Source organism: Macrotis lagotis, chromosome 1 (genome assembly GCF_037893015.1).
Source record: "Macrotis lagotis isolate mMagLag1 chromosome 1, bilby.v1.9.chrom.fasta, whole genome shotgun sequence".
NCBI classification, from domain to species: domain Eukaryota; kingdom Metazoa; phylum Chordata; class Mammalia; order Peramelemorphia; family Peramelidae; genus Macrotis; species Macrotis lagotis.
In genome coordinates, this window is record NC_133658.1 from 578,303,122 (window position 1) to 578,330,580 (window position 27,459).

General features: G+C 37.7%; 1 long non-coding RNA gene across 2 annotated transcripts; it reads left to right on the plus strand.

Moving 5' to 3' along the window:
• Positions 1-21,365: 21,365 nt before the first annotated feature.
• LOC141507223 (uncharacterized) lies at positions 21,366-27,225 on the plus strand. Of its 2 annotated transcripts, none has more exons than XR_012474100.1 (4): positions 21,366-22,946; positions 25,328-25,405; positions 25,787-25,975; positions 26,156-27,225. It is a non-coding gene; the product is annotated as an uncharacterized LOC141507223 (long non-coding RNA). The 2 variants fall into 2 exon arrangements; XR_012474101.1 differs by having other exon boundaries at positions 25,331-25,405.
• The last annotated feature ends 234 nt before the right edge of the window (positions 27,226-27,459 follow it).

The window sequence follows — 27,459 nt, forward strand, 5'->3', positions numbered from 1 at the left end:
ACAGGCTTGGAGAGTTTTCTATACAAAAGAACAGAATGTCCTGCATGAGAATAGAAAGTAGGTCAATTTGGCTGAAGCTTGGAGTGTATGAGGAATAATTTGTAATTGACTTGGACGGTTGTGAAGGTCTTTGAATGATAAAAAGAAGAGTTTGTATTTTACTTAGAGGCAATTGGGAACCAATGAAACTTCTTGAACAGAGGAGGGACATGGTTAGATCTATGCTTTAGGAATATCAACTTGTCAATTATATAGAGGGTATCTTCCACAATGTCCTATTTGGATGCCTCCTTGTGGAGTGGAAGTGACCTTAAATTCTGAACAATAAGTTCCAACCAGTAGGAACCATCTTATTGAAAAACCTTCAAATATGACTTGGTAATGGACTAAATCTGTTTTCCCAGGACCATCTTAGCTACCTATAGAGAGTCTAACCACAATGTTTTTGTGACAACACTTGAAACAAAGGGAAATAAAAATGATTTTATGCAGCCCCTGCTCCTACAATGATGGTGGCAAGATGATAGTCTCAGAGAAGCAGCAAACAGTGCAGAGGGTCCCAATACCATAGTTTTCAGGTGGACAATAAACTTTAATATAATTTTGGTGTTCTAAATGTGAGATCCTTTTCCAGTGACCAATAGGGAATCTATTGCTGGAGTAGTTGAATCACATTTTTGCTATAAATTAAATGAGAAGAGAGAAAGAAATTGAAGCCAGATGGGAACATGGCTCACTGGTGCTCCTTGGAAAGGCAAAGAAAGGAGTTGGTGGAGTGGAATTTATAGTACTCCCAGAGGCAACAACAAGTATTTTTTCATGGAATATTTGATCATCGTGTAGTAACAAAATAAGCATTTGCAAAAATATCAATACAAAAATAATTATAGCTTATTCATTGATATCAGCTGTTGAATATGAAGCAGTAGATAAAGTAAATGAAGAACTGATACCCACTCACCCTCCTCAACATGAGGAGAATATATGGGAACATTATCCAGGAAGAAGGAAATAGGGAGATAAAAGATTTTTACATTACACAAAAGCCTCACATAACTATAGCAAGATTAAATATATATGTATATAAACTATATTATATACAACTATTATATTTTATATAAAATTATATATATAATTTAGATTAATTATATTCAATAACCCTATTTGTACAAGTAATTGAACTATTTGTCACAAATAATTAAGAATGGGAAATGTACAATAAAAAGGGCATTGACAAAGACTATAATAATTTTATCCAAAATTTTAAGCAAATGAATTGTTACAATGAGGAGAGTAAAAAATTCCAAAAAGCACCTTAGTCAGCAAACATCTGATTTACTTGCCACAAGGAGAGAGACAACTACAAAGGGCTACATCAAATTAGAATATGAACTCATTTGTAAAATCTTATGAAGGTTATGTATAGATCTGAGCAGGATCACTTCCTAAGGCAGAGAAAAGCTGGACAAAACCAGTTTAAAGAAACTTGGCAACACAGTCAACTAAACAAATTATCTCAAGTTCATTGAAAGATGAAGATGAAAGGAGAACTATGAACTGAAGAAAAGTGGAAAAGTTTAACAAATTGTTTTCTCCATTAAGGATAGTAGAACCACCATACTTTAACTATAACATCAGTCTGGAATGTGCCTATAAAGGAAGGAAGAAATGGATTTAAAGAGAATTAAGATGGGAAAAGCAACTATATTTGACCAAGAATATATAGAGGGGAGACATGCTAAGGAATTACATTTGTGAGGATATTGAGGGACTGATATGTGAGGTATCCAAAGGAGAAAAAGATACAATATGTATGGAAAAGAAATCTCAGACTTTATTAATATAAAAAAAAGACAATCATAATACTTTCATTTCTGAACTTCTGGCTATTTCTGATTCTTGAAATGTCCTTCTTCCTTAGCTCTCCTGTCTCATAAGATTCCTCTCTTCCTTTAAAATGCAGTTCAGATGCCATCTTCAGTAAGAAGTATTCTCTGACATCCCCAACTGGTATTTTTTTTTATCAATGACCTTCAGAGCCTAGGCCCCTCTTACCCTTTCAGTTTACTTCAGTTTACTTCCAGTTTACTTTCCAGTTACAGTTTACTTCCCAAAATAACCTCTTTGATCCAGAGACTCTAGCCTTCTGGTGGTTCCACAAGAAAGACAGTCCATCTATTGGCTCTGAGAATTTTCTCTGACTGTTCTTGCCTGGAACACTTTCTCTCCTCTATTCTAACTATTGACCTATCTGGCTTAATGGCCCTAATTAAAATCTCACCCCCTTCTTCAAGAAGCCTTTCCCAATCCCTCAATTTCAGTGCTTATTCTCTTAATTATTTTCTATTTATTCTGTATATAACTTGCTTTTTTATTTATTGGTTTGCATGTTGTCTCCTCCCATTAGAGTATAAACTTCTTGAGGACAGGACTGTCTTTTGCCTCTTTTTAAATCCCCAGCTTTTAATACAGTGAATCATCGATAGCAGATACTTTATAAATGTTGACTTGATTGATAGTGCCCAGTTGCCATAGGACCATGCTGTTGTATAGATATATATTATACTTGTATGTTTATATAAATATGTGTCAATTAATTTTCTATTTATGATATGCTTACATATATATACATATACTATACTAATATATGTATATGTATATGCATATATCAGTATATGCGAGTATATATGCATATACCAATATATGCATATATATAATACATATACATAACATATTCAATATGTACCTGTTTCTCCTATTAGAACCCACCCCCACCCCCAGCCCCAGCTGAGGTAGCAAGAATCAGTTCATTTCTTGTATTTTGTATCCCCCAGCAGGGCATCCTAGTGGACTGATTGACTTCCAAAGGGTTCGGGTTCTTTTTCACATTCTTCCTTGAATAATCCATTGTTTACTTCTTGCCTTTCAAATCCTTCATTTTAATCTTCTCCCAAGAGTAGCTATTCATGATGCCCTGAGGATAGAAAGTACCAAGGGAACAGCCCCCATGGAGACTCAAAGCCCTCCCTAAGCAGGCACGCCTAGTACCTCTCTCTGCTGATCTGACTTCCTTTGCCAACAAGTCAGCTTCCCTTCCTTGGGGGTATCTGGGGGCTCATATCCCCTAGTGAAGAACAACAGCTAAAAGAGCTAAGATATGGAGAGGCAAGTGGTGAGGAGCTGGCATCCCAAAGAGATACTTTGTTGTTCCTTGATGATGAGCGATGGGGAATCTGTTATAACCTTCAACATGCTGTGTGTCTCCTCCCCAATCTAGTCCCACCTTCCCCCCATACAGAGCACCAACAGGCCTGGCAGGAGCCTGGGCTGAGACTGATTGGCACATGGACACTGCTAGTTAGGATGGCTACAGAAACATCTTATTTAGGTTCTGACTCCTCCAGATGGGGGTGTAGCTAGGATCTGGGAATCGGTCTGTTCTGTTTGCCCTTGGTGAGCAAATATCCAGACCCCCCTGATTCCAGGGCCAATATTCTTTCAGTATATAGGTAGACAGATCTCTCCCTCTCCCTCCCTCCATCCATCTCTTTCTGTCTCTCTGTCTCTCTGTTTCTTTGTCTCCCCGTCTCTGTCTCTGTCTCTCTCTCTGTTTCTCTGTCTCTCTCTGTTTCTCTCTATATATGTCTGTATGTCTCTTTCTATTTCTGTCTCTGTCTCTCCATTTTCCCCCTCTCTTTTTCTCTTTCTTTCTCTATCTGTTTCTGTCTGTCTGTCTGTCTGTCTGTCTCTCTCTCTCTCTCTCTTCCTCTCTGTCTCTAAGTCTGTCTCTGCCTCTCTGTGTCTCTCTTGCTATTTGTTATATACATATATATGTGTGTGTATATATATATGTATATATACATATATATATACATATATATATACATATATATATATATATATATGATTGTGTGTGTGTGTGTTTATATATGTATCTCCAGCTTGAACTGGGCAGAACATCTCACCTTGAGGTTACTTATGTTTTGAAATTCTGGTGTAATATAATTGTTGATTAGCAGGAAGGGGGAGGGAAGAAGGGAGTAAGCATTGATATAGGGCTTCCTCTGGACCAGGTAGGGGCTAAGAAATTTTATAAATAGTCTCATTTGATTAATGTTAGAGGGAATGTGGAAAAAATGGGTTCACTAATGCATTGTTGGCCAAGTTGTGAACTGGTGAAACCATTCCAGAAAATAATGTGGAACTATGTGCATATATTCTGATCACTGAATACCAAAGAAATCATGATAAAGGCAAAGGATTTGTCTATACAAAATTCTATTAGTGGTCTTTTGTGGTGGAAAAGAATTGACAATGTAGGGGATGCTCATCAATTGTTAGATGATTGAATATGATTGTAATGAAATATTATTGTGCTGTAAAAAAGGATGAAAGGGATAGATTTAGAAAAACCTGGAAAGATGTATGAATGGATGCAAAGTGAAATGAACAGAACCAGGAGAACAATCTACATAGTACCAACTATGGTATAATGATGATCAACTGTGAAAGACTTAACCACTCCAATAAAAACAATAATCCAATTAATAATTACCAATTAAATGCCAAAATGAAAATTCTGAAAATCAAAGGTGAATGGGTATATAACAAAAAAAAAATTAGAAACAGTACAATTAAAATATAATAGTCCATGACGATTCCAAAAGATTCATGATGAAAAATGTTCTCTTCAGAGAGAGAATTGATGAACTCTAGGAGCATATTTTTTTTTCTACTTCCATTATTTTACTTGCTTTTTTTTGTAATATGGTTGATATGGGAATGTATTTTGCATGACTTCACATCTATAATGTAGATCATATTGCTAGACTTCTCAATGGGTGGGGGAGAGTCAGAATTTGAATAAAAGATAAAAAGATAAAAAAATTGAATGTCAGAAAAAAAATTTCTCATTTGATTTACATAAGGCTGTATGGTCCAATGGAAATTTGAAATTAGAAGAGTTCAGTTCAAATGTTACATCTGCCATTTATCACCTATGTGACCTTAGCCAGTATGGCCCTCAGTGTCCTCTTTTGTAAAAAGAGGTCAGATAGCAAAGAGTAGTGGCCCTGAAGTAAGGAGATCTGGATCTGCATGCAAGCTCTAATATTTACTGCCATAACGACCTTAGGCTGGTCACTAACTTTTCTAGGTCTCCATTTCCTTATTTATAAAATAAGGAAATTTATAAAAGGACCAGAAGAGTGTAGTGGATAGAGTGCTAGTCTTGGAATACAAAAAACTCAGGTTCAAATCCTGTTTCTGATACTAGTTTTCTGACAATTAGTCAAACCGCTTAACATTTCAAAGTCTCAATTTCCTCATCTGTAAAATGAAGGTGTTGGACAAGATGACCCCTCTGATTACTTCTAGCTCTAAATCTATTCCTCTACAGGAAATGAAGGAATAAATATTGTGCTGATACAAAGAAAAAACTCCACTTTATTTTTCACTCATTTCAGTTGTATCCCATTTTTTGTGACCTCATTTAGAATTTTTTTGGGGGGCAAAGAAACGGGAGTAGCTTGTCTTTTCCTTCTCTAGCTCATTTTAAAGATGAGGAAACTGAGACAAACAGGGCTTAGTTTGAAACCAGATTCTAACTCAGGGAGATGAGTCTTCCAAGCCCAGTGCTCTATTCACCACCTAACAGGCTCATAACTTGCCCCATAATTCTACTTTTTTAGAGCTTTAAAGTTTAAAAGCACTTTTTCTATAACATGATATAAAAAATACAGGTATTATTATCCCCACTTTAATGGTAAGAATTTGAGGTTTAAAAGTTAGATGACTTACCAAAGGTCACACAGTAGGCAAGTAAACTTAGGTGGGATTTTAAACACAGGTTTCCTGAGCTAAAATTCAAGCATTAAGTCAGTGAATAGTGCACCTACTTCAGAATGAGAAGACCTAACTTCTTATTGTCTCTCTTACTTAATGGGGAAGAGAATACTGACTCCTTAGCCAGAGGACCCAAATCCAAGGCCACCTCTGATGCTTATTCAGGGTATTCAGACTTTGACCAAATTTCTTCAAATCAGTTTTCTGGCCCTCAGTTTCCTCATTTGTCAAATGAGGGAATTGGATCTTTGGTGTTATTCTCAGTTCTAAGATTCTACGTTTAGGTTTCCTATGTCCATTATTACGGTGTCTGTTTTGCTCCAATGCTGGTCTACATTTCATTCCTCTCTATTCCTTTGCAAGCAGCATTGGTGAACTGAAAGCAGAGGTGTGCATATGGAGGGAAGGTTTGTAGCCAATTAGAAAGGAGAGCATTCTCCCAGAGTCTAAAGGAATTATTTCACACTAAGGGCCAAACCAGGTCCCACTAGACTGGGGATTAATGGAATACTCAACACTCCAATTAAGAGATTATGTGAACAATCCCAGTGAGGAAATTAGTTCCATGGAAATTACAGGACCCCTGGGGCCAAAGAGCTTAATTCTTTCCACAGTAATGGGGACTGCCCATTCATTTACTTTAGGCCTCTTCTTGTGCCCAGACAATCAAGAACTCAAAACAGTCTCCCCAAAATTATTTTTTAAAAGATTATTCTTTACTCCACCCCACTCAAACCCCTAATTTCTGGCAACATGTAAAATATGTTGGCTGCACAGAGGGTCTGGGTATTTATGGAGTGTACAATATCCTTGACCCACTGTGATTTTTTTTTAGCTTTACTCTGTATGCCAAATTAGACAATTTTACCAGAGACAAAAATCTCCAAATAGCATTGAAAGAAATTGCAACCCTGACCATATCACCCCTTCTAACTATTAAATTCCAAAGCCTCCCTACAGCCTCCAGGATCAAATATAAAAATCCTTTGTTTGGCATTTAAAGATCTTCACAACCTGACCCCACCCTCTACTCCCTCCATGAACTCTGATTCAGCTTTATTGATCTTCTGGCAGTTCCTCAAACAGGATCCTTCATCTCCCATCTTATTACCTTTATACTGGCTGTTTTCCATACCTTCTCTCACTTCTGACTTTTAGCTACTCTGTTTTTCTTCAGAACTCCCCTAAAATTCTACTTTTTGTTGGAGGCCTTTCTAGTTCCTTTCATTCATTTATGTTCTTTCTCCACCAAGATTAATTTCATCTATCTACATATCTTCCATGTACCTAATAGGCTGCGTGTTGTCTCTGTTATCGGAAGATGAGTTCCTTGAAGGCCAAGGACAATGTTTTTGACTTTCTTCAAATCTCCGGGGCTTAGCACATAGTCTAGTGAAAAGTAATTCTTTTTTTTTTAAAAAAAATTAAATTAAATTAATTTATTTTTTGTTATATTTTGTTTTGAACTGTCTTCCTCCTTCTGCACCTTGCATTAGACAGATAAACTAACTAGATATCTAAACCATATTTATGTATATATATATATATACACACACACACACACATACATACATACACACACATACACAAATAAAACCAAGTAATTCTTTAATAAATTATTGCTGACTTACTGAACTTACAAGATTTACCAAACTCTACCTTCCCTCAGTCAGAAAGAACAAAGGGTTTAAACTACAACAGGAAAGACTTGTTACAAATGAGGCAGAGAGGCAGCTAGGTGGTACAGCAGATAGAGCACTGGCCCTGGAGCCAGGAGGACCTGAGTTCAAATGTGACCTCAGACACTTAATAATTGCCTAGTTGTGTGACCCTGGGCAAGTCACTTAACCCCATTGCCTTAAATTAAAAATAAAAAGAAATGAGGAAGAACAACAAACAAGTTAAGAGTGTGAGATCCTAGAAACTGGGTCCAAGAAAGATTTAGGTAATTGATTTTTCTCCCAGGTTTATTTGATATCCAAAAGAGACTGTCCCCTAAAATTATCAGAGGAATGTGAGAGGTGAGAGAGGTAGGGGATGTCTGTCCTGCAGGGATGGAGACAGATGAGGTGATTTCTGGAAGAATTGCTCCTGCCTGATACTTGCTAGCTGAGACTATGAACATGTTCTTTAACTTCTCTGAACCTCAGTTTCCTCAGCTATATAATGAGGAAGTTGGATTTTAGGATCTCTAAATTCCTTTACAATTCTAAATCTATAGTTATGTTATCATCTGCAACATGAAGATAATAATACCTGTAGCACTTTAATGTCTTGGAGTTGTTCTGAGAATCAAATGAGAAAATGTCTAAATTGTTTTGAAAGCTTTACAATGCTTTAGAAAGGTCACTTTTTTCCCAATTGGGTCTTTAACTGAGAAGACCTCAGAAATCACAAAAATAAAAAGCAGATAATAAGGTGTTAGAGTAACTGGCCACCTATGTTCCCCATGTAAAAATTTCTCCTTAATTGTTCTCCAAGCAGCTCCTAGTTCTCTGGAATTTCACTGCAATGCTGCAGAAACCTATTCTCTCTCCAATTTCAGTCTACCTTTGTTCTGCTTCTTACATCGAAAGTAACCTCCTCCCTTGCAGTCTCTCCAGCTGATTGGTTGGCTCCTCCTAAAAACCTACCTCCATTTTTTTTGAAGCTCAGTAGTTTTATTTATTTTATTTTATTTTCCCCCAGTGACATGTATAAACAAATTTCAACATTTATCTTTTTAAACTTTGAGTTCTGAATTCTCTCCCTTCTTCCAAACCCACTCCCCCTCATTGAGAAAGTAAGTTATTTTGGGGTGGCTAGGTGGCACAGTGGATAAAGCACCGGCCCTGGAGTCAGGAGGACTTGAGTTCAAATCTGACCTCAGACAATTGATAATGACCTAGCTGTGTGGCCTTGGGCAAGCCACTTAACCCCATTTGCCTTGCAAAAAACCTTAAAAAAAAGTAAGTTATTTGATATAGATTAAATATATGTAATCATGTAAAATATTTCCATAATAGCTATGTCCTAACTTCCATTTTAGGGTTTCTTTTGCAAGGCAATGGGATTAAGTGACTTGCCCAAGGTCACACAAGGTAATTATTAAGTGTCTGAGGCTGGATTTGAACTCAGATCCTCCTGGCTCCAGGGCTAGTGCTCTATTCATTTCACTACCTAGCTGGCCCATAACTTCCATTTTAAGGAGGATCCTGAGATCATACATGGCTTTACTCCTCTCCAGGACCTTCACTACCATGACCCTGTGCTGGGTGCCTTCATCTCTCTTCCTATGCCACCTTTTCAATTCCCTTTATATGTTGTGTTACCCAATTAGAATATACATTTCTTGAGAATAGGAACTATATTCCCAGCTCTTGGAACATAGTGAGTGTTTAATCTAAATGCTTGTTGACTTGTTAACTAGATGCCTGGGTGAAAGACTGACTATGCCTTGGATGACCCTTAAATGACAGTTCAAGACTCAGTCAATAGCTTTTTAGTGTGATGCCTACCCCCCATACCAGAGGGTAGAAAGGGGAAGAGGATGGGATTTGTCTCTTCTCTACTAGACGCAATGATATCTTGTAGCAGAGCTACTGTCTGAGTAGAAGATGCTCCATTCAGCTGTTCAAAACTAAATCAGTTCAAGAGAGCTTGAGGCAGTTGAGCAGGGAGCAGAGACACACACTCTGATCAGATGTCGACACAGTGAAGCAGTCACATGAGGAGAAAATGATTTTAAGGACATTTTCCCTGGCAGCAAAGAAGAGTGACAACCAGATTGTCAGGGGATTCAGGGGAGAACTAACCTTGGAAAACAAGAGTTGAAATGTAGAGAGGAGCAGATTCTGGGAGCCCAGCTAGGTAACTTGACCATAGAGACATTATAGCCAAGAGGAAGATGGATATATGAGAATTTCATGAGAAGAAGACACACCGAAACCCTGTGGCACGGAAACCTGAGTTTCCTTGGACACATGTATCTCCAACAAGTGTGCCTCAGCACCATTCTACTCTATGTCCAGTCATCCCATGGGGGGGGGGGGGCATTAACTATTCTTCTAACAATGAGATTTCGATAAATGCTAATGTTGTTATTCAATTATTTCAGGGGTGTCAGAAAAACCATTTGGCATTTTCTTGGCAAAGATCCTGGAGTGGTTTGCTAATTCCTTCTTCAGCTCATTTTACAGAGGAGGAAACTGAGGCAAATAGGGTTAAGTGACTTGCCCAGAGTCATACAATTAGTAAGTGTCTGAAACCTAGAAAGATGAGTTTTCCTGGCATTCTGTCCACCATGCCATCTAGCTGCCCAGTAAATACTTTTGTTTAAAATTAATTGTTTCTATTAACTGAATGTTTTAGGGAAGTCCACTGATAGGGGCTCCTATGCTATACATTTTAGAAAAAAGAGATCCCTGGAACCTATGAGTAGTAACTATCCTCTGGAATTCCAATTTATGAGTTCAAGTTGGGAAAGTAACCCAGAGAGGATATAATGTAATAATAATAATAATAATAATAATAATAATAATAATAATAATAAATATTATTACCATTACTTTAGAAAAAAATTCTTATCTTGCTAAAATGGGTTCAGGTAGGAATAGCTCTGGGAAAAGATGCTATCCCACCTTTATTCTTTTATATTTAGTGTTCAGCAGACATCCACAGGATGATAAAACAACTGTATTTTGTAGTTGAATAAAAACTTTAGGATGTAAATTCATCTTCTGTAGGCTCACTGAAAGCATCCTCAGAACAAGTCCAATGACAGACAGGATTATAGGAATGATAAATACCTTATCCTATTCCTATATGACTTTGATTTCTTGAGCAATGTCTGTATTTTGAAAACTTTCTACCCCCACAGTTTAGAGATTATCAATATTTGGCATACAGATCTATTAAAAAGACTGTTCTTAAGTTTTTATGGACCAATATTATGTCTGAGTGATTATAGGCAATAGTGTGGTCCAGTTCCAGTTTGATTTATTGGTTGAGCTCTCCAGTATATCTTGAGATCTGCATTTGTAGTGTGTGGATCTGCCATCAGAGCTGACACACACTTCTAGGTATCAAATTATATCTTGCTAGGTATTCTGTAGGTGCTAAAACTTTAGAGTCTGGGTGGTGCACAGTCCCTACCATTTCATTGAATAGTTTGCATTAATCGTTATTAATTATTAAGGGTAACCATTCTGTAATTTCCAATGGCATTATCTTGCATTGCCATCACAAATCCAACCTTTTCACCAAGCTTATTATTAATGTTATTAGCTAATCCGAGGAATTTCAAGTAGGGCTGAGCAATCTCATGGTCTGAAAAGATGATGCAAGTTAAGAGGCTAGCTCCCGTTCTCTCCCTTCCCTTTCTTGTATTGTTTTCTGCTTCATAGGAGGTTCCCATTCAATAACAATCATCAACCTCAAAATGCTTTACATTTCTGTGGTACTTTTATTGAGAGAACTTTTATTATCATCATCTCATTGGACCCTCATGACATTCTCTGTAAAGCAGAGAAGGAAGGAATTATTTTAAAAACTTTTTTTAACATTTTTATTTAAAGTTTTGAGTTCTAAATTCTATCTTTTATTCCCCTCTCCCTTCCCTGAAGCAGTAAGCAATCAAATATAGGTTATATATGTGATGTTATGTGAAACATTTCCATATTACTCATTTTGTACAAGAAGACTTAAATAAAAGGAAAAAAAGAAAGAAAGTGAAAATAGCATGCCTCAGTTTGTATTCAATCAATATCAGTTCTTTCTCTGGAGGGGGATAGTAGACTTCATTATTAGTTTTTGAGATTGTCTAGGATCATTGTATCGCTGAGAACAGCTAAGTCATTCACAATTCTTCGGTGAACAATACTGATATTACAATGAACAACGTTCTCTTGGTTCTATTCACTTCACTATGAATCAGTTCATCTAAGTCTTTCCAGGTTTTTTTAAAATCATACTGCTTATTGTTTCTTATGGCACAATAATATTCCAATTACAGTCATATACCATAGCTTTTTAGCCATTACCCAATTGATGAGCATCCTTTCAGTTTCCAAACCTTAGTCACAACAAAAAGAGCTGCTATAAATATTTTTATCCAAATATGTCCTTTACAGTTTTTTGGATGTCTTTGAGATATAGACTTAGTAGTGCTACTACTGGATCAAAGGATATGCACAATTTTGTAACCCTTTGGGCATAGTTCCAAATTGTTCTCTAAAATCACTGTATCAGTTCACAACTCCATCAACAATATATTAGTCTCTCAATTTTCCCACATCCCCTCCAATATCCAACATTTTCCTTTTTGGTTATATTAATGAATCAAGAGGAGGGATTATTAAGTTCATTTTATAGATGAAGGTTAAACTGATTTGTCCAATATTATGTAATCTACTAGTGGTAGAACAGGAATTCAACCCAGGTATTCATGATTTGAAGATCAATGCCCTTTCAATTAATCAGTTGCCAATCATTTTTAAGCAACAATGCTTAAAATGCTGAGGATTCAAAGATAAAATGAAATAGGACCTGCCTTCAATGTGCTTACATTCTATCATGGGTAAGACATATACATATATAAGTATGTTCAAAAATAAATAAAAGGCAATTTTGGAGGGTTAAAAGTACTAGCAACTGGGTAGGTGGGTGGAGGGTGGAGGCAAAAAGAGTGCATCCTGTAATGGACTAAAAGTATATGAAGGAAATAATATATAATAAGACTGGAATAGTACATTGAAGAGTTTGTAAAGGACTATAAATGCCAAATAGGGAAACTTATACTTGATTCTAGATGCAAGAGGGAACCACTGGAGTTCAATGAGTAGGGGGAGATGATGTGGGAGACCTGTGCTTTAGGGAAATAATTTTGGTGTCTGGGTGAAAGATAGATTGAAAGGAGGAGAGAAAGAACAACTAAAGGGCTAAAAGTACTTGAACTAATTTTGTGACTGTTATATGAGTAGAGGGAAGGGAGGGGGTTGTGAGAGATATTGTCAGAGACAGATTTGAAAACTGATTGAAAATATGAGATGAATGGAACACTATTGTTCTATTAGGAACCAGGAGGGACAGGAATTCAGGGAAGTCTGGAGGGATTTGCATGAACTGATGCTGAGCGAGATGAGCAGAACCAGAAAAACACTGTACACCCTAACAGTAACATGGGGGTGATGATCAACCTTGAGGGACTTGCTCATTCCATCAGTGCAACAATCAGGGACAATTTTGGGCTGTCTGCAATGGAGAATACCATCTGTATACAGTTAAAGAGCCATGGAGTTTGAACAAAGTTCAAGGACTATTCCCTTTAATTTAGAGAAAAAAACAGATAACTTATTGTCTGATCTTATCTCTTAGATGTTTTGTCTCTTCCTTAAGGATATGATTTCTCTCTCATCACACTCAATTTGGATCAATGTACAACATGGAAATAAAGTAAAGACTGACAGATTGCTTTCTGTGGGGGTTGGGGTGGGGAGGGAAGTAAGACTGGGTGAAAAAGTGTAAAAGTCAAGTAATATCTTTAATAAAAAAATAGTCACATAAAAAAGAAAATATGGAATGAGAGAGAATGAGAAATCAAATATGAATCTGAGGTTGCAAACCTAGAGTACTAGAAGGATAGTGCTGCCCTCAAAAGAATCAAGGAAACTTGGAAGAGCGATACATTGGGAAAGGGGTGTAGATAATGAATTTTCTTTGGGGAATGTTGGTTTTGAGATGCCTCAGGATATCCTGGTTGAAAGGTCCCAAAGGCAGTAGGTGATGTGGGACTGAAGTCCAAGAAGAGAGTCAAAGCGGGATATATAGACTTGGAGACATCTACAGAGAGAAGATTATTAGATCCATTGGAGACAATGAATCATCAAAAGGGAGTATAGAGGAAAAGAGGGAAGAGAGCCCAGGACAGAACCTTTGAGGACATCCACAGTTAGTGGGTAAGACTAGCCACACTCAGAAGTTTCTTTTTTAAAATATTATTTCCCCCAATACATATAAAAACAATCTTTAGCATTTGATTTTTAAAATTGTTGAATTCAAATTCTCTCCTTACTTTTCCCTTCCCCCTTCCTGAGAAGGTAAATAATCTGATATGCTATGTGAAAACATGTAAAAGATATTTCCTTATTAGGCATTTTGTGGAAGAAAATTAGAACCAAAAAAAAAGAAAGAAAGAAAGAACAAAAAAAGAGAGAGAGAGAGAGAGAGAGAGAGAGAGAGAGAGAGAGAGAGAGAGAACTATTATGCTTCAATTTGTATTCAGATGCTATCAATTCTGTCTCTGGAGGTGAATAGTATTTTTCATTATGAGTCCTTTGGAATTGTCTTAGATCATTGTATTGCTACAAATAACTAAATCATTCTCGGCTTATCATTGTACAATGTTGCTATGTTGCTGTTACTGTGTACAATGTTTTCCTGGTTCTGCTCACTCCGGCTCAGCATGAGCTCTTGTGAGTCTTATCAGATTTTTCTGAAATCATCCTGCTCATTGTTTTTTATAGTAAAAAAAAATTTCATTACATTCATTTGTCACAACTTGTTAGCTCATTCCCCAATGACATTCTCTCAATTTCCAATTCCTGGACACCACAAAAAGAGCTGCTGTAAATATCTTTGTTCAAACAGGTCCTTTTCCTCTTTTTATCTTGATTTTGATTTTGGGGTACAGATCTAAGTCACATTCAGAATTTAATGATAATCACTCCTAGATAAAAGAAACAGTCAGGAAATTCATACGGTGGGGGATGATCTCCCTATATTTTGCAAATGATTTACCATAAATAGTATCAGCTAACTTGAAAACAGTATTTTTATTTTATCTGTTCTTAAGTTATAAATTCTCATCATTTACCCCTACTCCCCATATCCCTTCCTGGATGAGAGTTAGCTCCCCAAATTGTATAATAATTGAAGGTAATCTTTGGTATGGATTTCAGTACCTGCATATTGCAAGTGTTTAATAAACGTTTATTGACCAGACTGACTGATTGACCTTCCAAATAGTATCCTTTCTTCTTGATTGCAGCTAGGTAATGCAGTGGAAAGAGCAAGGGATCTGGAGACAGTAAGACCCAAGTTCAAATCTAGTCTCGGACACTTACTAGCTGTGTGACTCTGGACAAATTGCTTAACTATGCCTCAGTTTCTTCTTCTATAAAACGAACTGGAGAAGGAAATGGCAAACCACTCCAGTATCTTTAATTTAATTTAATTTTTCCAATTACAAGCAAAAATAGTTTTCAACATTCATCCATTTGCAAGTTTGTGAGTACCACATTTTTTCTACCACCCTTCTCTCCCCCTTCTTCATGGCAGTGAACAATCTATTAAAGTTGTACATGTACAATTGTGTTTCATTTATTTCCACATTAGTCCTTTTGTGAAAGAAAAATTAGAACTAAGAAGGAAAAAAAATCTGTGAATAAGAAAGAAAAACATAAAAGAAGCACTCCAGTAACTATAAAAACAACAACAAATGAGCAACCCCGAAATGAGGTCACAAAGCTGGCAAGTCACTTCACTTCTTCCTGCCTCAGTTTCCCCATCTATCAAGTGGGGATACTAATAGTACCTCCCTCCTATGGTTGTTGTGAGGATCAAATAAGCTAATATGTATAAAGCATTTAGAAAAACTTAAAGCTCCATATAAATACTAGGTATTATTATGATTTCCTCTACACATCCCTACTAAGGATATCTTCCCAGTCAGCTGTCAACCAAATCCCCACTTTGGCATTAGTGTTTCCATTTAGCAAGAGACATCAGAAGTTATAAAAGCCTTTTCAATCCAGAGAAAAGAAGCCATGATGGTGGAATGATGGGCAGTGTAACTGAAAAAGACAGAACATTGCTTCACCTTTCAGCAAGCTGGCTGGGGTCACTCTTCACATTACTGAGCCAGATGATCAAAGAAAGGAAGCACTTGAAGCAATGAGTCATAAAGGTTGTAATAAATTTAATCTGCCCCTTCCTCTAACTTCTCTATTCCAGTTGATGGTTTCTATAGATGATCTTTTCCAGTAATCCCATCCTAGAACTTCAAAGTCACCCTCTCAGTCAGTCATTAAGCACTGTGCTCTGTTTAGGGTTACAAAAAAAGAGAAAAGACAATCCCTGCCTTCAAAGATCACACTTTAATAGACTGTAACATGTACACTTTAATATGCAAACAACTGTGTACAAACTATATACAGGCTAAATTGGAAATTAAGAGAAGGAAGGTACTAAGAATTAAGGGGGTTTGGGAAAGACTTCTTAGGGCATTTTATCTTGGACTTAAAGAAGCCAAGGATGCCAAGAGGTGGAAATGATGGGGAGGATAATCCAGGTGTGGGAGACAGCCTGGAACTGAGAGATAGAAAGTCCTGTTTGTGGAACATCTGGGAGACCAGTGTCCCTGGATCAAAGGGTATATGGGAAGAAGAGGAGGGGGGCGTAAGGTATAAGAAGACTGGAAAGGTGGGGGAGAAGATAGATTATGAAAAGCTTTGAACACCAAATAGTGGATTGTATATGTGATCCTGTAGGTGATAGGAAACCACTGGAATTTTTTGAATTCCCTCACTCCACAGGCAATCATTTGCCAAGTTCTGTCAATTGAAACTTGACAATAACTCTTTCATTTCTCCCTTTTGTTAATCTAGGGACTTTTAACCTTTGTTTGTATCATGATCTGCTTTGATAAAGCCCATGAAACTCTTTCTTAGGATGATATTTTTGGTTTTATTAATTAATATTTTAATTAATTAATTAATAATTGAAGGAAATATTGAATTTCATTTAGTGAAATTTTTCTTTTCCAAGTTCATGAGCCCCTTGAAATATATCCAGGGAGCCTTCAACAATTTCTAGATTTCACTCCAACTCTCTTGTTCAAGCTTCATATCCTCTCACTGATATCCTCTCCACCTATAATAGATTACACCATCATCCTCTAAATAATGGTCTTGCCTCATCTCTATGAAACCCTTTCTGACCTCCCTAAGTGAAAGGGAGTTATTCCTCCTTAAATTTCTCATAGCATTATACAATGGATTCAATTCAAGTCAATAAATATTTACCATGTCTCAGGTACTGTACTAAGTGCTGGGAATACCCCCCCCCCAAAAAAAAAATTAAAAACATCCCTGCCCTCAAGGAGTTCGCAATCTAATGGGGGAAGACAACATATGAAGAAAATATATATAAAGCAAGCTGTATACAGGATAAAAAGAAAATAATAAAGAGAGGAAAAGCCTGAATATGTTTTGTGAATATGAATAGACCTTTCTTTCATCCTTTTCTTCAGACCTTTCTTCCCCAAACAATTTGTAAGGTCCTGAAAAACTGCCTTGTCTATCTCTGGATGCTCAGGATCTAGTGCAGCAACTTCACATATGATAGGCACGTAATAGCTATTTGATCAATGGAATTAAATAAACACGGAATATGCCATAAACTCTAAAATTAGACCACAAAATCTCAACTGTTTTTCAATCTGGTTAAAAAGACAGAGAGAGGAAAAAAGTTTTAGTATATTAATTCAGTTCAATAAATATTTAAGTGTTAAGCCTTGAGAAGCTAGGACCAAAACAATGAATCAAGGAGCATGCCTTCTCTTAGGGCTGGGCAGAAAGGAAAGAATATAACCTGTAAAAAGATTTATAAATACAAGCTCATTTCAGGAGTTGTCAGTCAGTCAAAGAATATTGATTAAGGGCCTACTCTGCACCAGGGAAAGAGTACTAACAACTGGAAAGATTAGGCAAAACATAGCTTCAGCAAAATACTAAAAGTAACTGTGTTTGTTCCATGTTCATAAGTGAGGATCATTTAAATGGTTAAAGAATTTCTGAGCCAGAGGTGACCTTAGAGGACATCCAGGTGAACCTCTTCACTTTATGTTTTTGAAGTCAATTGGAGTTAAGTGACTTGCCCAGGGTCACACAGCTAGCAAATGTCTGTTGTTGATTTGAATTCACATCCTCTTGACTCCAAGCCCATGGAAATCGGCAAATACTGCAGGGTTAAATTTATTGTTTTGTTGATTTCCAGACTTAAGAAAGTGATACGGAAAATGTTGATATGAGATAGAATTTGAAAGTATATCATATACATTTTTATTTTTAGGGAGCCAGTTGTTAAACATTTGTCAGCCCATCCCTGAACCCACATCTCATGATTAAAAATCCAGAGTTCCTATCATGACATCAATATGCCTCTGCCAATTTTCTGAGCAGGCAGATGGTTCAGACCAGTGGAGGAAATCCATTAACTAGACAGTATTACTCCACTCTCAGCTCCTTAGCAAGTATGCCCCAATAGCTGTCTATAGCCCAGATCTAAACAACTGAGCTGCTGCTGCTTGCAGTAGGGGAGAGAATGAGTCAAATTGTTGTTGTCAGTCAATTCCTACATGTTCATAGTCCTGTTTCTTGGAGGTCCAACCTCATTTTGTCCCATGGTGTTTGGTAGGGGTTTATAAGGATAGTGGATTATTGGCACGCTCAGTCAGAGTTAGGAATTTGGATTCCAAGAGAAAGACTTTCATTCTGTGTGGGGCTAGGAAATACTAGAAAGTCAAATTTCCAACATAAAAGGATTATAGGAGTCATCTACATAGCTCATGGACTGTACCGTCATGAGCCATAGTGGAATTGAAAGAAGCTGTAGAGGGGTGGCTAGGTGGCATAGTGGATAAAGCACCGGCCCTGGAGTCAGGAGTACCTGGGTTCAAATCCAGTCTCAGACACTTAATAATTACCTAGCACTGTGGCCTTGGGCAACCCACTTAACCCCATTTGCCTTGTAAAAACCTAAAAAGAAAGAAAGAAAGAAAGAAACTAGATTCATGTCAAAGTCAAGATCAAAGATAATGTCAATCATCTCTGAGAAATAAGGGAGAAAGGAGGAGGTACCTGGAGAACAGTGAATGTTACCCTGATTTTCAAAAAGGAAAATAGGGAAGAAATTATAAGTCAGTCAGTTTGGTTCAAATCTCTCGAAAAACCTTTAGATTAGATTGTAAACAGATTCATATGGTTTTGTGAAAAGAGTGTGGTGATGATCCCTAGGAGGCAATATAAGCTCCTTCCTGAAAAAAAAAGTTGTACTTATTTTAGCCTCATTTCCTTTTATTTTTTGCTAGGGTTCTAGATTTGATTGATTAGGGAATATTAAAATTACAGTACAGGATAAAACAAAGTCTAAGAACAATTCTAAGCTATTAAAACTGCACTAAGAATTTTGGGACACTCCATATATATTGATTTTAGCATTTGATGAAGTTTCCTTATGCTCTTTTGAATAAGAAGAAGCTGACACATAAAAGGAGGGGAAAGAGGAAATTATTATAAGAGGAATTGAGGTTGGCTGAATGATTGTATTTAACCATATTGAATAATGGCTCAAGTGTCAATGTGGAGGAAGACTCAAGGGAGGAGGACTTTTTCCTTGGTTCTACCTTATTCAACACTTTAATGAATAACTTACACTCATGTATTGAAAAGGTGCTTATTACAAGTGCCTCAAATCTGGGAGAATTAATCAATGAGGTAATAAATGATGGTATTACATTTTTAAATGGACTGGAACATAGGGCCAAAGCCAACAGGACAGAATCAAAAGAATAGTAATGGGTTAACCCTCTCCCTTTTTAGTCTTTTGGAAATCTCTTGTTCTACTCCTCCCTTTTGGAGATTTTCAAAGGAAAAAGCTAGAGTAATTTTCATAACTCATCTCAATTGTCCCAAGAGACAGAAGACAGAAAGAAAAATTAAACAAGAGTGAGAGTGCCTATATGAATCATCTGGCCTTGTCCCCCAAAAAAAACTTAGTGGAAAGAGTTGAGATAAATAGGAGGCACACCATCCAGGCATTGAGAAAGGAAGGAAATAAATAGCTATGAATTTGTCATGAGTAAACATAAAGTGAAGACTAATTTGAAAGAAGCCAAGAAAGATGTATTCCCACAGGTTCCTGAAGAGACCTTTTATTGCAGAGGTTGAAGTTATGAGACCCAGATATAAAACAGTAGAATAATGCCCCAGAGAAAGGACAGAACTCATACCTGAGGTGTCAGACTAATCTCTACATGGCCCAGTTGCTTAGAGATGACTTCAAATGCTCTAGGAGAATTGGACACAGTGGAATAACTTAGTAGTCAGTGAAAGTGAGAGAAATAAGAAAGACCCCCCAAATACCCACTAAGAACAGAGGGTTAGCAAATCAGAGCAGGATAGCACTGACAGGAAAAGAGTTTGTCAGTGGAAAATCAATGAGGCTCAAAGAACCAAGGTAATGGAGGAAAATGTGAACTCCAGTTTTCCTCTTTTTGTGAGTACTCCTTTAGATTTTGCAGTAGGCATGAAAGTGGGTGGTGGGAAGGGTTTTGACTTTATCTTGAAGAGAAGTTTTATTAGCTTTGCAAATAAAATTATTAAAGCTTTGTGAACCTAAATGCTTTTAAGAGGAGTTGGTGACTACCATTAGAGAAATGACACCTACTTGACCTTCTATTTTTCATTTGAATCAGAGCAATGATGGATAAATGAGAGATCCCCAGTGTTTTCACAGAACCTTCAGGTTAGGAAGAAACTTTAGAGATAATAGCAAAGTATTTCATTTAGATTAAAATAAACCTCAAATTCAACAACTTGATTGCCAAGTACATTAATCATTACAGGGTAGAAGGATATAGTTTAGTAGCAATTAGGGATAAGTAATATGGAATACTTGAGTTCAAATCTGACCCTAGTCACTATCTGAATAACCCTGGGCAATCACTTAACTTCAATGTCTATTTCCTCAACTGTAAGATGGGGATCAAATTAAAACCCAAACTCCAAATGTAATCCTTGAATTGGAAGGGCTGTTCCCTTCCCTTAATGTGACAAAGATTTGGGAGTTTAATTGAGCACATTAATAAAACAATAATGTGATATGGCTGCCAAACAAGCAAAAACCCCCAAATAATCTGAGGTTATAGCAATAGGGATATGATGTTCTTCTTTGATTAGAGGTCATACATTAAGAAGGACACTGACAAACTGGGGTGAAGCCAGTGGAGATTAGGAGCCGGTCAAACCTTGATTTAGTGTCACCCATGTTTCAGAGTCTATGCTAAGTCCTAAGGATATAAAGAAATGCAAAAGTTTCTGCTCTCTAGGATCTCACAGAGGCAGAGTTAAGGACAGGGGGCTGGTAAATGTTTAACAACTAGATTCATACATATATGCATATAAGCATTTTTTCTTGTTCAGTCATTTTAGTTATGTCCTATTCTTTGTGATCTTACTGGGAGTTTTCTTGGCAAAGGAAGTAGTGTTTATCCATTTCCTTTTCCAGCTCATTTTACAGATGAGGAAATTGAGGCAGAGTTAAATGACTTATCTAGGGTCACACAGCTAGTGTGTATCTGAGATCACATTTTAACTCAGATATTCCTGACTCACTCCAGGAACTGAACAACTACATATACATATATATATATATATCTGTGTGTGTATACATAAATATATATACATATATATTTAGAGGGAGAGAACTGATTGTTACACATTACATATATATGGAAAAAACATATACTGTATACATATATACATATACATTTATTTAGTTTAATCAACCTTATTGATATTTTTCCCCCAACACTTTCTCAAGCCTATCCAATCAACAAAACAATAAGTCAAGCCCTGACTTGAAGCATTTGCTGACTTCTGAAGTATAAAAACTCACAGTGAAAATATAACATAGCTCTCCCCAGCCAGGGAGGCTGTTATTATCTCCATTTTATAGTTGAGGGAAGGAGACAGACAGAAGTAAAGTGATTTGCCCAGGGTCACACAACTATGAAGTATCTGAGGTTGAATTTGAACTCAGCTCTTCCTTACTCCAAGCCCAGTGCCCTATCCACTGGACCATCAGCTGCATTAAGATCAAAAGGTTAACACTGAGAGTAATCTTAGAGAATATATTGTCCATAGCTTTTATTCAATAGATGAAGAAACTGAGGTCTAGAAAGATTAAGTTACTTGTCCAAATATGCACAGACAATAAGGAAGAAAGTTATTACTTGAATTTAGGGGTTCTGATCTCAAATCTAGTGGTCTTAAGGTCCCTTCCAATTCTACAGCTCTCTAAGAAAGGCATTGCTCAATTAAGAATTCTAAATGTCATAGTGGATAGAGCTATGGAAGACATTTTCCTGAATTTAAATCTCACCTTGGATACTAGCTGTGTGACCCTGGGTAAGTCATTTCACTCTGTCTCAGTTTTCTCATCTATAAAATGAGCTGCAGAAGGAAATGGCAAACCAGGCCAGTATTTTTGCCAGGAATATTTCAAACTCCATGAAGAGTGGGACACCACTGAAAACAACTTAACAGTAACAACAACAAAATGGTCCATCTTAGTGTAGGGAATGAACACTGTCCCTGAGTATTTATAAGATCAGAAATTTGGAGTTAACAGGGATCTCAGAGGCCATGTAATCCAACAGATGAGGATGCTGAGGTCAGAGAAGTCATACCTGTAATGTTGGAGATAACATTTTACCCAGTGTTAGAGCACATTCTATCTCACCATTCTGCCTCCCAAACAATTGGACACCCTGAAGTTCTCTCCAAAGAACTTTAGAATTGATTGTGTGACATGGGAGACACTAGCACAGGACCTCCCAATGTGGTGTGCCCTTATCAGAGGGGATGCTGCCACTCTATATGAGCAAGGCAGAATGGAAGCAGCTCAAAGGAAATATGATATCTGTTTAGAGTAACCACCCCAGTGTTCACATGGACCATTTGTACCCCTCCTGTGGTAGAGCATTCTGAGTTTTTATCAGGAAGATCAGCCATAGTTGGACAGACTGGAACTTGTCTCTAAGATAGTGTTGTAATTTTGGTCTTCTTAGATAAGTCAACAACCAGCTACTGGATATTTCATAGGGCATTCCTGAAATGGGTCAGTGATGGGACTAATTAACCTCTAAAATCCCTCCTGCTCTAGGATTCCATGCTTTGGTACAGAATGGGGAAGTGTCTAAAGAGAAGAAAAAAATCTCACATATTAGGTCCTGCCATGAATTCAAAGCCCACACCAAGGTACTCCATACCAACACCAAACAGGTAGGCAATAGTTGGGAGAGGGGAAAAATTCCCCAGAGGCCAACTGGGAAGGCAGAGGAGGCCCAGAACCCCAAACATTTGTGGAGGAATGATAAAAGGAGTGGCTTATATTTTCTGGGTACCATGCCCATCATCCTGGGTCTCTATTTGGTCTTCTTTGGAGAGGACTTTTACCCAGAACATCTTCATGACAATATGTAGACTGAATCCTCTTCCCTTTTCTCTCTCCTCTCCCATGCTCAATCTTGACTAGGTCCTGAGAAGATGATTGCACTAAGTAAATGACTCATCCAGCAAAGAGGGTTGTCTGGGCTGCACCTGGGCTGCAAAATCCTTATTGGAGGAAGGGTGTATGTAGCACTCCTTACTCCTGTGCCAACATGGACAGAGTTGACTCTGTAATAGCTTCAGGAAGGGAGACCAAGTTGGCAAAGTTATTTTTTGACACTCCATATTTCTGTCTCACTTTCACACTCACCCAGATGCAATCATGTTTCACGTCTAGGTACCACACAGGATCGGGGGGGAGGGGTGCTGTAGGCCAACATATGGAGGCCCACTTTATAGTTGAAGGGATGGGAAGAGGAGAACATGGGAAAGTTCTTGCATTATTCCTTCCAATGCTCCCAAAGAATGTTCTCACAGAGATTGAACATCAGACCTTAGGGAGAAAATGAAGGAAATGGGGTCACCCAGCCTAGAGAAGTGATTACCTTCCATCTGCTTTATATTTATCTTGTGTGTACTGACATATTTGAGTTGTCTTCTATTAGAATGCAAGCTTCTTGAGGGCAGGGACTGATTTTGTTGTTTGTTGTTGTTTTCTGTTTCTTCAGGCTTAGCACATTACCCTGTAAATGATGATTAAATAAATGATTGGAAGGGAATGTTTATCTCCAAACCTCCTAGCCAAGGGTTCTTAATCTCTTTTGTGTCATGTATCCCTTTTGCAGTCTGGTGAAGCATATGGACCCTTCCTCAGAATAATATTTTGCAAAGTACAAAATAAAATACATAAGATTATAAAAGAAGCCAATTATATAGAAATAGTTATCAAAAAATTTTTTTAAACAAGTTCAAGGGTCCCATCAAAAACCAATGCTCTAAAAGAAGTCTAAAAGAAGTGACTTGTCCATGATTCCACAACAGCAGAGTTAAGATTCAAGCTCAGATCTTCTGACCTTCAATCTTGTGCTCTTAAGGTCCCTTCCACTCCTACAACTCTCTGAGAAGGGACTCCTTCACATTTAGAGTTGTGGAATGGAAAGCTTTAATGAAGGTAGTAAGTGCTCTGTCACTAAAGTGAAAAGGAACAGAGAGTTAGAGCTACAAGAATCTCAGAGGTCGGGGGTGGGGGGTGGGGGTGGGGCTAGGTGGTGCAGTGGATAAAGCACCAGCCCTGGAGTCAGGAGTACCTGAGTTCAAATCTGGTCTCAAACACTTAAAAATTACCTAGCTGTGTGGCCTTGGCCAAGCCACTTAACCCCATTGCCTTGCAAAAAACTAAAAAAAAAAAAAAAAAAAAAAAAAGGAATCTCAGAGGTCATCTACTCCAACCCCCTCACTTTCCTCATAAAGAAATTGAAACGCAGGGAAATGACTTGTACAGAAGAGGTGGACAGGCTGTACAGCACAAATATAGGAAAGTAATATCCAGACAGATTGGGGTTAAACAGAAGGAATAAAGAGCTTACTTGGCAGTAAGGGCTGAGGCAAGGGAAGAAGATACATAGATGATAACAGAAATCCTGGGTGGAAAGGGAAGCCCTATTCCTCAGAAATTTCAGATTCACAATGAGGCAGTTGTCCATGGCAAACAGATGTTCTGACTTTTCTTTCTTTCCCTCCCTCCCCTGCCTTTCTTTCTCCCTACACACCTCTCCTTCTCTGATTGGAATATGAGGAGGCTGCTATCTAGGCATTTCCATGGTACCTGTCACTGTAGTAACCAGAGACAGGAGAGAGATGAGGGAAAGGAAAAGAGAAGAACCCAGAGAAAAATGGGGGTGAAGCAGAATTAAGATAATGTCTGATCTGTGGCGAGGCAGGTAGAAGGAACAGGTTTGATTCCATGGGGGAAAAAATCCAGACAACCAGCAGGGCCAGCCTGAGGTTAGTTCATTCACCAGCCAACTTCTAGGGAAGATGATTTCTCCCTTGGCTCAAGCACACACAACAAAATGAAACAGGCATCCCACTTTCCTTTGCAGGAAGGAGACATCACAAGCAGTTTTCTGGTACATGGAAGGAAATTTCAGTTGCTTAATATTTGTGACTGATTAAGCGCCTCTCTCTGTTTTATGCCAAAGTGTGGATTCCTCCCAGAAGCCTCTTCCAACTCTGGTGGTAATAAATTTTCCCTCTCATTTTTTTTTTCTAAGCAGTGAGCAAGTAACTGTGCTACATTAAGCTACAAACTATGGCAGCTGAGAACATCTGGAATCAACTCAACAAAAAAGGTATTAACAAAGCCCAATTCAACAAACATTTAGAAAACCACCTACTATGTGCAAACCTAACAGCATTTAGTGTTGTTGTGATTAGCATCACATCCTCATTATTTGGAATGATCATTAGACATAAATAGAAAGGAAATCCTACAAATGACTCCAATTTGTATTACTTTCCATGGCCAAACTACATTTTTACTCTTTTTATTTTGTTAACTCTCCAGCTCCTATAATCACCCTCATTATTGATGGTCACCCCTGATAACACATCGTTCTATACACACACACACACACACACACACACACACACACACTTCAAGACCAAAGGATCTGAACCTTTATTTCTAACAACTGGGATTTTTTTATGCATCTGCTACTCTTGTTCTCTAGGCATTCCACTTCCTCAGCAATCAATCTCTCCCCACCCCCACCTCTCATATTCCCTGGAAATGAAGAATCACTGTACAGCATTTTCCTGCCCTGGTATTGACTGTACAAGATAACTAAAATCTTGAGAGAACAGAGCATCCTGGCTACATAAACACTACCCTTTGACTTACTCCAGGAAGGGGGTTTCCTGTAAGTGGGGAGATGAAGAATAATAGCATTATCACAATTCAGTGGTGGAGGGAGGGTAGAGATTATTATTGTTTTTTGTTTTTGAAGAGGGCAATGACATCATGAGGTGCTTTTGTGTGAACTGGATTTAAAAATTGCATAGAATTGCACAAATTTCATCAACCTCACTGTCTTTTCTAGAGTCATTGAAGTTGAGTGACAAGACAAAAATTAAGACAACTGGTGATGGCTAGTATGCAATGGATGATCTTGGCATCTTCTATGTCTGACCAAGCTCTAAGAGCTCCTTAGCACCTGCTTCAGCTGACTTTATGACTGCTGGAACAAATTCTTCTCATCTGCCCATTCCACCAGAGGAAGTCTTCACATGATTGAGGTAGACACCTCCCCAATTCAACAACAAATTTGGGACCCTTCTGCTGGAACAGTTTAACAGGGTGAGACTGGGGCACATGCTATAGCTTCTTGGAGTCTTAGGTGAGAGTTGAGTGCCAGTTGAATACAGGATCCAGTGGGAGTGAGAGAATGTGATCTGAAAACTCTGGGGCAAAGTGATTTTGGAAGGAAATAAGGTTAGGGGAGGAGGCAGAAGACTTGAGGAATGCTTGAACAAGGAAAAATGTAGAGAAAGTCTTAAGAAACAGGTTTTCTAGGAAATCTGGGTTCACCAAGTCATTTCCTAGAACAGAAAAAAGAATAATCCTGACTCCCTGTGACCCCAGAAATGAATAATACACATTCACCTTGAAAAAAATCCTTTCCAGTCCACAAGCTGTTTTCCTCACAATTCTATGATAAGACCCATTTTACAGATAGGGAAATGAGTTTAGAAAAGCTAAATAATTTACTCAATGTTACACAACTTGTAAGTGGTTATATCGCCTCCAGATCTTTTACTCTCTCTCTGCTATATTATGCTGAGATGGATTTCTAATGATTAAACCCAATGGATTTTCTTTATTCATAATCCTCTTTAATCTCTCTCCCGCATTTGACACTACTGCCTTTTGGATCAGCAACCTGTGATTGTGTCTACCAAGATAAGGCAGGCAGGCTCATTCTGTATCACTTTCAGTGTACAGTGTCAACTTGTAGGGTACCCTATACTGAATCCATGTCTAGAGAGTACCAGAGTGCAAGTTCTGGGATGGGTAATGACCAGAGTTCCTTTCTTTAATTAAAGATTTCATTTATTTTGAGTTTTACAATTTTCCCCCAATCTTACTTCCCCCACCACCACGGAAAGCAATCTGTCAGTCTTTACTTTGTTTCCATGTTATACATTGATCCAAACTGAGTGTGATGAGAGAGAAATCATATCTCCAAGGAAGAAACACAAAGTATAAGAGATAAAAAGATCAGACAATAAGATATCAGTTTTTTTCAAAATTAAAGGGAATAGTCCTTGAACTTTGTTCAAACTCCACAATTCTTTCTCTGGATACAGATGGTATTCTCCATTGAAGACAGACCAAAATTGTCCC